General features: G+C 42.7%; 1 long non-coding RNA gene across 1 annotated transcript in view; it reads right to left on the bottom strand.

Moving 5' to 3' along the window:
* LOC133665055 (uncharacterized) overlaps nt 1-12,989 on the bottom strand; it is a 141,451-nt gene that overhangs the window by 97,196 nt on the left and 31,266 nt on the right. The window contains exon 2 of the long non-coding RNA XR_009828683.1: nt 11,204-11,310. This is a non-coding gene — a long non-coding RNA (uncharacterized LOC133665055). The remainder of the gene's footprint in view (nt 1-11,203; nt 11,311-12,989) is intronic.

Below are 12,989 nucleotides of genomic sequence, written 5' to 3'. Positions count from 1 at the left end.
ATTTTCATAGATTTTTGAGCGCTGTGTGTAATGTTCTATATTCTCAATGGAGCAAATAACATGTAGAGGTTGCCCTCTAGTGGGTTCTTCAGACCGCCACACACTGCCAGGAGAGCCAGGAATTCCGGGTATAACGCTGTTTTATTTTCATAAATAGTGCAAGTCCTTCTGCTTTTCAGAACAAGGTCTTTTCCTTCTGCGTCTGCTCAGCAGCACCTCCAACTCCAACTACTCGTCTCGTCACGGCTGCTGCTAATAAAGGCGACAGGTGATTAGATAACAAAGTTAAGTTAAAGTTAAAATACCAATGATTGTCACACACACACTAGGTGTGGTGAAATGTGTCCTCTGCATTTGACCCATCCCCTTGTTCACCCCCTGGGAGGTGAGGGGAGCAGTGGGCAGCCCGGGAATCATTTTTGGTGATTCAACCCCCAATTCCAATCCTTGATGCTGAGTGCCAAGCAGGGAGGTAATGGGTCCCATTTTTATAGTCTTTGGTATGACTCGGCCGGGGTTTGAACTCACAACCTACCGATCTCAGGGCGGACACTCTAACCACTAGGCCAGTGAGTAGGTCAAGGCCCACCTGGGCCATCTACGCACCTGTCGCTGTCTTCGATGCCGGTCCTGGAAACACCTCGTTCCGTTTACATGAGTCATATTGCAGTCTACACGTATCTCTTACGTGTGACTGCCATCTACTGGTCACACTTATTACACCATGTACCAAATAAAATTCCGGGTATAACACTTTTATTTTCATAAATAGTGCAAGTCCTTCTGCTTTTCAGCACAACGTCTTTTCCTTCTGCGTCCGCTCGGCAGCACCTCCAACTCCAACTACTCGTCTCATCACGGCTGCTGCTAATAAAGGCGACAGGTGATTAGATAACAAGGCCCACCTGGGCTATCTACGCACCTGTCGCTGTCTTCGGGGCCGGTCCTGGCAACACCACGCCCCGCTCCACACATTTTTGTGTCGTTTACTTGAGTCATATTGCAGTCTACAAGTATCTCTTATGTGTGACTGCCATCATAGTGCAGTCTACACGTATAGGATAGGATAGGATAGGTCTTTATTGTCATTGCAACAAGTACAACGAAACTATGTTTTCAGCACAAACCCGTTCAAGATTAGACAAACAAACAGTGTACAGGGTTACAGCACAGGAACGCCATAAAAGGTGGGAAAAAGGTAAAACACTGGGGAAGAAGATGAGTAAAAAAATACAATCGAGGCTGGGCTCCTAAGGGGGCAAAGTCTGGAGTGGGAAAAAACCTCCATGCCATGCACACATAAACAAGTTACATTTAATCACGACAACTCGCAACAGAGGGGGGGGGGAGTTGGGGCCCTGGAGGTGGACTGCTGCTATGAAGCGCTGCCAGCCATCCATCACCCCAAAGGGGAATCAAGCGATGGTGAAGGCGTATCTCTTATGTGTGACTGCCATCTACTGGTCACACTTATCATTACACCATGTATCAAATAAAATTGCTTTGAGGTCGGTAAGCGCAACCACAATCATGCCGTACATTAGGCGCACCGGGCTATAGGTGCACTGTCGATTTTTGAGAAAATTAAAGGATTTTAAGTGCGCCTTATAGTCAGAAAAATACGATTTGTGTCCTGTTTGGATAAAAGTAAATAAACAAAAAGAAACTTTCCACACTACATGGATCCAAACAGTAAGTGAATTGTCACAGACAAAATGTAAGGTGCATGGAAGTTGACAGATCTCCTGAAGAAACCTTCTCACTACCTGGGACGGAAACTGTGCAGTGTGTTCGGATTTGTCCTGATTTATTCCTTGGAAACTTCCAGGATCCTCATGGCAAGAGGAGGCCAACAAGTTTGCCTGACTTCTCTGCCGCGTCTCATCATTCGGCTACATTCCTGATCCTTGCCCTGTGCCCCCCCATACCCCCGCCCCCATTGCTGTCAGCTCTGTTCGCTGTTTTACCCAGCAGCCCCCGGGCATCCCTGACAGCTGTTCACAAGACTAATGGGGCATAGAGTGAGAGTATACTTGTGTGTGTGTGTGTGTGTGTGTGTGTGTGTGTGTGTGTGTGTGTGTGTGTGTGTGTGTGTGTGTGTGTGTGTGTGTGTGTGTGTGTGTGTGTGTGTGTGTGTGTGTGTGTGTGTGTGTGTGTGTGTGTAACTCAACGAGGAAGGAATGCATTAAAGGAAAAGACAAACGATGAGGTACTATATGTGCGTAACATGGTTAAAAAAATATGAGGCGCTGGTGGATACCAGACCACCATCCCACCCCACAGGCACAGCAGCATGCTGGGCCCACAGCAGGTGGTACCTGTTACAACTACGGTACGTCTTCTTGACTATGTCTCAAGTTCTTGATTTACCTTCCCCGTGCTGCAGGTGTTCTGCCGGAGTCCAACGTTTAATTTCAAACTTTGATTTGAGTCAAAGGCGAAGAGAGGACGAGCGATAGTGGCGGTCCCGGATCTCTGGATTGGCCCCCATGTCCATGGTTCTTACCGGTCATGAGTCAAAGTTTCCTTCAGTCTGACAAAGAGATGGCAGTCACACATAAGAGATACGTGTGGACTGCAATATGATGGAAATTGAAGTCCTGAAAATTTGCGCGCGTCCGCCTCTGTAGTCCGTTAAGACTCCATAGTTGATAAGTGTGTGGGGGGGGGGGGGGGGGGGCGTGGCCTGCGGACCTGCAGCGAAGCGGGGTGTGTCAGGATGGGCTTCGAGATTAATGACAGGTGCGTAGATGACACAGCTGTGAGTGTTTGTCTGACCACCGGTCGCTCTGTTAAAGGCAGCAGCAAAATAAATCCTTGTTCGCAAAGATGAACACGGCTGTCATGTCCATCATTGGTGGTCCAGAGAACCCGGAGGAGCAAGATCTCCACAATAAGCTTCTTCTTTTTCTCTATCTTCCTGTAATGGGACATTCATCCTCCGCTGTTGCCATTTCTAATATAAAGTAGTGTCAAGTTCTTACTTATCGCAATACTCGACAGTGCGCCTTATAACCCGGTGCGCCTAATGTTCGGAATCATTTTGGTTGTGCTTACCGACCTCAAAGCTATTTTATTTGGTACATGGTGTAATGATAAGTGTGACCAGTGGATGGCAGTCACACGTAAGAGATACGTGTAGACTGCAATATGACTCAAGTAAACAACACAAAAATGTGTGGAGGGGGGCGTGGCCTGCGGGCCTGCCGCGGGAACGGGGCGTTGCCAGGACGGGCCACGAAGACAGCGACAGGTGCGTAGATGGCCCAGGTGGGCCTTAATATCTAATCACCTGTCGCCTTTATTAGCAGCAGCCGTGATGAGACGAGTTGTTGGAGTTGGAGGTGCTGCTGAGCAGACGCAGAAGGAAAAGACCTTGTGCTGAAAAGCAGAAGGACTTGCACTATTTATGAAAATAAAACAGTGTTATACCCGGAATTTTATTTGGTACATGGTGTAATGATAAGTGTGACCAGTAGATGGCAGTCACACGTAAGAGATACGTGTAGACTGCAATATGACTCAAGTAAACAACACAAAAATTGTATATGTTGCATTGTAAATATAGAAGATTACACACGGCGCTCAAAAATCCATCAAAATATTTTAGTACGACTTTGGTAAGCTATGAAGCCACACCGCTTGATGGATTGTACTGTGCTTCAACATACAAGTATTATTATGGTGTGTGTAGAAGGTAAGACATTATCTGGCGTTTTGTTTTGCAATATTATGCAAAAGCAACTTTTCTTACCTTCTGGTACCTGCTGATCTGTATTTGGGATCTGCATAAGTCCTGAAAATTAGCGTGTTTCCGCCTTTGTAGTCCGTGCCGACTCCGTAGTCGATAAACTTCTTCTTTTTCTCCATCTTCTTGTTATGGGACAGTGTCAAGTTCTTACTTATATCTGCCATTAAAGCGCTAAAACAGTGAGTTTACATTATTCACCCAAGGAACTTTAGATATTGGAGAGTTCCGGTCTGACCTTTTTTCACGGGACACATTTCCGGCGTTGTTATTGCACTAGTGAGCCACGGATTATAAACCGGGGCCCCCTATGGTCCGGAAAATACGGTAGTCATTAAGTGAACACTGTTGGGTTTAAAAGGGTATGTCATTTTGCAGTGCATTGTGGGGGGTGGGTAGCCATTGTTGCTGGATGAAGCTTTGGTTTACATGGCTGTACTCAACTAGCGGTATTGTGAGTGAGAGCAACAAACTTAGTTTAAAATGGATCGTACAAACTGGACCCTGTTCCAACGCAACCTTAAAAGGTAAGTAACATTGGTGGAACTGATCCACATGAGCACGTTCGATAGACGAGATTAGAGCGAGCAAACATTTTGCAATGCCGAGTTGTTAAAGGTTCACGGACAACCCGACTTTGGGGGGCGGAGGGCGACACGGCTGAACAAAAAGTTGCCTTATTACAAGCGAGTGTCATTAAGCAGGTCTGCAGTACCTGGAGGAGCTCCGGTCAAACAAATGCAGGACTCGGAACCTGGAGAAGCCAAACCATCAGTTATATATTCCTTCTTTCTTTGTCTGGGTGTGTGCTAAGTCAGAACAGGACAACCTGACCATGTAAGGAGATGTAGTGACTGGGAAGACAACATACTGTCACAACCCGGGCGCATTCCAATGCGCATTTATCTGTGCGCTGAGCGCACCTCCTGTGCCCGCCACTCCTGCTGCCGCCAGCGGCCGCAATCAATAAGCAATCTGCACACCTGTTGCTGATGAGCTACCTGGGCTTCTTAAGCCAGTGCAAACCTGCGTTCCGGGCCAGAACGTAGCGACCTGTTTCAAGTACAGTAAGCTGACAATCTCTAGCTCTATGCACACTCTCTCGCTCTGTGTTTCTCCCCCTTCCGTGTTCAATTGTCTCGTGTCCCTTGTCGTCATCCAGCAGTATTCCTCCGTTCCCGCGTCACGAGCTGCGTGTCTCGTCTCCCCCGTATTCCCTCTGGTTCCCTGGCTGCCTTTTGGATTTCGACCTACCGCCTGGACGCAGACTTTGACGCCCCGCTCCCGCCCTTGACCTCACGCCTGCCCACGGACTTCCGAGCTTGCCTTGCCCCCGCACCTCGCTCAACACTACCGGTAACACAGCTCAACAGCTAATCACTACACATAGTCGCACACCACACACATTTGGATTAGTTTCACACTTCATTTCATATTGTATATATGAATAAATAGAGCTAAAACAATGCCCTGCATTCTGTGCCGTCTTCTTCCCCCCTGCACCTTAACACATACAGTATGTATACCATAACTTGTAGGTTGACGTTTAGGATGAACGTGGAATCTCTCCTCCAGGGTAGAGCTATCACTTTTGTATTCCGATGCCTGGTTTTATTGCTTCTTCTCGTGAGAGAGCTAATTCCAGTCCACATGCGAATGTCCAACTAAGGCTCTTTCTCAACCATTATTTCCATATGTTATCATAGATATTTTGGTAGCATTTTATGGTCCGCACTTTACGATCTGACCTTAATGACGTTTATAAAAATGGCTCATGAACCGAGCCTTATTACCCAAATGAACACAACGTTGGGTTTTACAATGCATCAAAAAAAAAGAAAAATAAATGTTCTCCCACTATTCTCCCACTATATTGTAAAAAAACTGTTTTGCTAACTGTATGCATGTTTACATTAGCATGCTAGCATGCTAACAATAAAGTGCTAGCTTTTTTAGCTCATTTTGCAACCGTTTACCCTAGAGTCATATAACTTCGTAAGTGACACTTGTTAACTGCTAGCATGCTAATGTTAGCATGCTAGCATACTAACATGAACATTCTACCTTTTCAGCTAACTTTTCTTTTTATTTTCTCTAACTAGACAGCCATACACCTTACAGTCATATCACTTGGTATGTGTCACATGCTAACTGATAGCATGCTAACTTTAGCTTGCTAGCATGCTAAAATTAGCAAGCTAACTTTTTTTTAGCTAGTTTTGCAACCGTTTACCCCAGAGTCATATAACTTGGTACGTGACTTAGTACTTTTTAATTTTTTATATGACTCTGGGGTAAACGATTTCAAAACTAGCTCAAAGGTTTAGCATGCTAATTTTAGCATGCTAGCAAGCTAATGTAAGCATGCTAATAGTTGGCTTGTGTCACAAACTAAGTTATATGACTCTAAGGTGTATGGCTGGGGAATTAGAGAAAAAAAGAGTGCATTTAGCAAAAAAAAGTTAGCACTTTAATGTCAGCATGCTAAAGTTTACATGCTAACAGTTTAAAGTGTTAACTTCTCTAATTCCCCAGCCATACACCTTAGAGTCATATAACTTAGTTTGTGACACAAGTCAACTGTTAGCATGCTTACATTAGCTTGATAGCATGCTAACATTAGCATGCTAAATTTTTTAGCTAGTTTTGCAACCGTTTACCCCAGAGTCAAATAAAAAATAAAAAAGTACCCATGCTAAACTTAGTATGTGACACTTGTTAACTTTTAGCATGCAAATGATATCATGCTACCTTGCTACCATAAGCATGCTAAATTTTTCATCTAATTTTACACTTGTTTCTCTATTTCCGCAGCCATACACCTTTGAGTCATATAAAATGTTATATGAAACATGCTAACTGTTATCATGCTAATGTTTGCACACATGCTAAATGTTAGCATTTTATTGTAAGCATGCTAACGTTTTAGGCTAGTTTTGTAGCTCATTTTGGAATTCAGACACTTGGCACCATCTTCAAAGCACGGCGGCTTCCGGCAACCCCCGGCCTGAAGTCCAGGGCACAGTTAGCAGGCCCATCAACATTTTGTAGTAATTATTATTATTATTATTGTTGTTTGTTTCCATTCCACTACTTTAATTTCTTAGTTCCACTTCCGGTTTTTCTAGAAAACTAATCTCCATATTACTTCTGACCACTTATTCTACAAACCCCAAAACCAGTGAAGTTGGCACGTTGTGTAAATCATAAATAAAAACAAGGTTCAGAGAATCTGGCAAAATCACTGCATGTAACATTGAATGCCCGTGACCTTGTATCCCTCAGGCGGTACTGCATCAAAAAGCGACATCAGTGTGTAAAGGATATCACCACATGGGCTCAGGAACACTTTAGAAAACCACTGTCAGTAACTACAGTTTGTCCCTACATCTGTAAGTGCAAGTTAAAACTCTACTATGCAAAGCGAAAGCCATTTATCAACAACACCCAGAAATCCCAATGTGTAAACTTCATAGCGAAACTTGTTTGGATCTTTTGTGAGTAGATATTTAGTCAATTTTTTATTAAAATTGTTGACTTTGTGATGTATTTTGTGTTTGTGGTCGTGTTGCTATTTGTCTGAATAACCCCGGCGATCCAAGCTCGTTCAATACATGTCGTGCTGAATTTGACCAGTAGAGGGCGATAATGCTAATTGTGTTGAGCCACATACATTGTGTGCAACGTTTGCTGTGGATGTTGTTTAATTTCTATATGCATAAACATCTGTAGTTTATTGTGGCGTGGCGAAGTTGGTAGAGTGGCTGTGCCAGCAATCGGAGGGTTGCTGGTTACTGGGGTTCAATCCCCACCTTCTACCATCCTAGTCATGTCCGTTGTGTCCTTGGGCAAGACACTTCACCCTTGCTCCTGATGGCTGCTGGTTAGCGCCTTGCATGGCAGCTCCCGCCATCAGTGTGTGAATGTGTGTGTGAATGGGTGAATGTGGAAATACTCTCAAAGTGCTTTGAGTACCTTGAAGGTAGAAAAGCGCTATACAAGTATAACCCATTTATCATTTATCATGTAATATAATAATACTAAACCTATTAATTTATGTAAAATACACAAAGGACGTTACACTTTTCTCATGTTTATTTTATGTTTCTATTTTCAGTCTTACCAACCTAAATGAAGGAAGAAGCCTGAAGAAATAAACTCAATCCTCGACAAAACCTCTGGAGCTTCTGTTTCTTCATACTGTTAACTAATCTGTCCGGCTGCACACGCTGGAAACGAGTTGCGAGGGCCGAATAATGAATTTGTTGACAGTCCGGCGTGTTTACTTTGCAATTAAGTAAACTACTTTCTGATAAAAACATCCAAATGTTGACATCCGGCTCTTGGAACTGCGGTCCTCTTCATTGTGTAGTTAAATAGCCATGCAGTAGGGTTATAAATTCCTTGAATCTGATTGCTGGTCCCCTCAGCTGTTCCTAATTGGCAATCAGGTGACACGCCTGTCACTGGAGGCGTCCTAAACAGCAACTGCATTTCATTTCTCTCGCTTCTCGTGCTGATTTTTGCCCCATTAAATCGCTTTATTCTGCACGTCGCTCTCCGACACTGCGTCTCGGGGTCACGCCGCAAGCACTTCGGCGGTATATGGAGGATGTTCACATTATTCGACAAATTCTAACTAATTATTATCATGTGATGAGATGGTGATGACCGGTTTGTAATCAGGACGTGGCGATGGTGGACTAGGGACAATGGTTTTAATAGCACTTTATGTTTTAATGCGGACATGGTTTTGCACATTTATTGGATTGGCTTCATTAGCTCATATGCATGTAATAAAAAATAAAAAATACTGCATATTAGTCAACCAATAATTTTATTGTTTCATTCACTTTTTCACAGCAATCATTTTGACACAGTAAAAATAAAAAATTAAATTAAAAAAATAAACTTACTACCACTACTGCAATGCCACAATACGCTAATAATACAAAACAGATTTCAACACACATTGACCAAGGAAGAATCCATAACATTTTGGTGATAAACGGGCTCATACAGGAATGTACTATTACAGTCTGAGGGTTATCAAAAGAACAGTCTAACCCAGGGATGCCCAAAGTGGAATCAAATAGTGTTTATCTTGCATCCTAAGAAAAGAGCACAGTTGTGTTGAAAAGGTTTGTCTTTGTGTCCCTCCTGTGATTTACTGGCAAAATAATGATTCAGACTGATTTGAAATCCAGAGCGATGGTTGGAAGTAAACTTAAAATAAGTGTTCATTAAGTCTTCCTGAGGGGCTTTTGTATAACAAAGATCAATTAAAGCTGCAAGCAGCGATGGACGGCACCGACTTTGACGGCACATAAAATCCAAACCGGAGCAGTAATTAAAACTCTTTCGTCAACTTTTAATCAGAAGGGTTCAATCTCTCTCATGTGCTAGTTTGAATCCGACACGACAAACGCGCTCAAAGGAGATAATGTTTGAAAAAAGGTGACCGGTTTTTACAAAACTTTTGTTTTGAAGGGGGAATTGAAAACTTCCTGTTGATTTTTGCTGGGGGTTGTCAATATATGAAATGTAGGTCTAAGGGAGACCTACGTAGGTCTCCCTTAGACCTTCCAGTAGGAATGTCTCTACGACATTCCTACTGGAAGTTACAGGCAGTTTTGTTTGTGTTTTCTTCCTAAAAGCAGTTTTGTCTGTGTTTTAGGGGCGCTAGAGCGCAATTTTGAGTTTTGGGGTTGGGTTTTTTTATTAGATCGCAATTTTTGCCAGTCCTGATGTGTGTGTCCAGTTTGGTGAGTTTTGAAGCATGTTAAGGGGGTCAAATTATAGCTCAAAGAGGCAAAAGTGACTGTTTTTACAAAACTTTTGTTTTGAAGGGGTAATTGCAAACTTCCTGTTGATTTTTGCTGAAGGATGTCAGTGTATGAAATCTAGGTCTAAGTGAGACCTACATAGAGGTTTTTGTTTCATGTCTCTCCGACATTCCTAGTGGGAGTTACAGGCAATTTTGTCTGTGTTTTCTTCCTAGGGGGCGCTAGAGCGCAATTTTGAGTTTTGGGGCTAGGTTTTTTGATTAGATCGCAATTTTCGCCAGTCCTGATGTGTGTGTAAAATATGGTGAGTTTTGAAGGATGTTAAGGAGGTCAAATTACAGCTCAAAGACGCGGCGGTATAATAATAAAGAAAGAATAAAACCTTACAATAAAATAGGGTCCTCTGTCCCAAAGGGACATTCGGTCCCTAATAAAGGGTGACCTAACCCTGAGCCGTGGATTTTTTAAAATCTATAACGCAAGTTCAACTTCAATAACCGTATTCAATTTAATAATCTAGGGGACTGACAGGTGGCAAATCGACACTGTCTTGTGGACAATGTGAGAAACTCAAGCACAACATTTACTTCTACGACCCAAACCAAACAACCTTTCCTAGTCATGGAGCGGGGGAAAAAAAATTCAACCAGCACAAAAAGTCAGGTGGCAAATCATCACATTTTTGTGGACAACGTGAGGAACTCAGGCCAGTCACTATGATTCATACCTTTGTGAACAAACAAGCACATTTACTTATATGACCCAAACCAAACAACCTTTCCTAGCCATGGAGCAGGGGGGAAAAAATTCAACCAGCACAAAAAGCCAGATGGCAGATCATCAAAATTTTGTGCACAACATGAGAAAGTCAGGCCAGTGGCTATGATTCATACCTTTATAAACAAACAAGCACAACATGTACTTATATGACCCAAACCAAACAACCTGTCTTAGTCATGGAGCAGGAAAAAAATAAAAACTAAACCAGCACAAAAAGTGTGCTGGTTTCCAAGAAGTTCCCATTAAAATGAAGGGACATTTTTCCAAGTTGCACAATTCCCAAATTTTTCAACCTATTCAAACCATTCCAACATCAACACATTCCACTCATCCTGGACATTCAAACTAACACTTTCCCAAGTTCCAAACCACATTCCGGTTTCCCTGGAAATTCAAACTATTCAACATTCAAACCATTCCAACATTCAAACCATTTCAGCGTTTTTTTTGTACTGGTTTTCCCAAAATTCCAGGAATTCCGTAATACCATTTCTCATTTCAACATGTTACTACTTCAACATTTCTCCACCGATTCGAAAAATTCCAACACCTACCAAGTCAGCTCATTTAGGACATTCATGCTCCTAATCATTTTACCAAAAATTCCCACTACTCGCAAAACCAGCAATGTCACAATGTGACGAGGCGCCGTCATGCCCGGGGACTGGTACTTTTCAAACAAAGTATAGTACCATTTTTGATTCATTAGTACTGCGCTACTATACCAGTACCGGTATACCGTACAACCCTACATCCTCACGGAATGACGACATGTGATCCATCTCGGACCAACTGCACTCGGTAAAGAAACAAACATGCTCACATAAATATTGCACTTATTGCAAGCATTGACAGCAGAACAGTTCTATTTTAACTTTTAGACACTTACTTGAGTTATCTGCTGCACTGACAAGATGGCTGCTCCGGGTGTTGTTGACTGACCGAGTCAAAACTTGCTTCGCGATTTACCCTTTTTCTTTTACAGGGCGCACCAACCTGGGAAGATGAAAACAAAATAATTGGCTCGGTTGGCCACTTATTTTATAAAAATGAAGGACAAAAAGTGCGTACTTTTGTTTCTAAATACAGGACAATTCCGTTTTTCAAGGGGACGTTTGGCAACCCTGTTTAAGTAGCATTTATGCTACCTACGCCATCCTCAAGTTCATGTTTCGCTTTAAGATGCGGTTTTAAAGTCGTTGTGGGAAAGTTTGTCGCTGCAATACTGACTAATCACCTTCAGTTTTATCTAACGTTCCATTGAGGTTAAAGTTTAAGTACCACTGATAGTCACACACACACCGTCAAGCATGGTGGTGGTATTATGCTCTGGGCCTGTTTTGCTGCCAATGGAACTGGTGCTTTACAGAGAGTAAACGGGAAAATGAAAATGGAGGATTACCTCCAAATTCTTCAGGACAACCTAAAATCATCAGCCCGGAGGTTGGGTCTTGGGTGCAGTTGGGTGTTCCAACAGGACAATGACCCCAAACACACGTCAAAAGTGGTAAAGGAATGGCTAAATCAGGCTAGAATGAAGGTTTTAGAATGGCCTTCCCAAAGTCCTGACTTAAACGTGTGGACAATGCTGAAGAAACAAGTCCGCGTCAGAAAACCAACACATTTAGCTGAACTGCACCAATTTTGTCAAGAGGAGTGGTCAAAAATTCAAGCAGACCAAAAGCGCCTTATTGCAGTGAAACTTGCCAAGGGACATGTAAGCAAATATTAACATTTCTGTATGATAGACTGTATTTATATTATTCACATGTGAATAATGCTGTATAATACTGCATTTATGTTATTCACATCTGACCTGTCCAGGGTGTACCCCGCCTTCCGCCCGAATGCAGCTGAGATAGGTTCCAGCACCCCCCCACCCCACAAAAAAGGGACAAGCGGTAGAAAATGGATGGATGGACATGTGAATAATGTTGTATAATAGACTGTATTTATATTATTCACATGTGAATAATGCTGTATAATAGACTGTATTTATATTAGTCACATGTGAATAATGCTGTATAATAGACTGTATTTATATTATTCACATGTAAATAATGCTGTATAATAGACTGTATTTATGTTATTGACAGGTGACTTGTCCAGGGTGTACCCCGCCTTCCGCCCGAATGCAGCTGAGATAGGCTTCAGCACCCCCCGCGACCCCAAAAAAAAGGGACAAGCGGTAGAAAACGGATGGCTGGACATGTGAATAATGCTGTACAATAGACTATTTATATTATTCACATGTGAATAATGCTGTATAATAGACTGTATTCATGTTATTCACATGTGACTTGTCCAGGGTGTACCCCGCCTTCCGCCCGAATGCAGCTGAGATAGGCTCCAGCACCCCCCCACCCCCCAAAAAAGGGACAAGCGGTAGAAAATGGATGGATGGACATGTGAATAATGTTGTATAATAGACTGTATTTATATTATTCACATGTGAATAATGCTGTATAATAGACTGTATTTATATTAGTCACATGTGAATAATGCTGTATAATAGACTGTATTTATATTATTCACATGTAAATAATGCTGTATAATAGACTGTATTTATGTTATTCACATGTGACTTGTCCAGGGTGTACCCCGCCTTCCGCCCGAATGCAGCTGAGATAGGATTCAGCACCCCCCGCGACCCCAAAAAAAAGGGACAAGCGGTA

The sequence above is a fragment of the Entelurus aequoreus genome, linkage group LG14, assembly GCF_033978785.1.
Source record: "Entelurus aequoreus isolate RoL-2023_Sb linkage group LG14, RoL_Eaeq_v1.1, whole genome shotgun sequence".
NCBI classification, from domain to species: domain Eukaryota; kingdom Metazoa; phylum Chordata; class Actinopteri; order Syngnathiformes; family Syngnathidae; genus Entelurus; species Entelurus aequoreus.
Note: the sequence above shows the minus strand (reverse complement) of the source record. Positions and strands in the feature narration are given on the sequence as shown.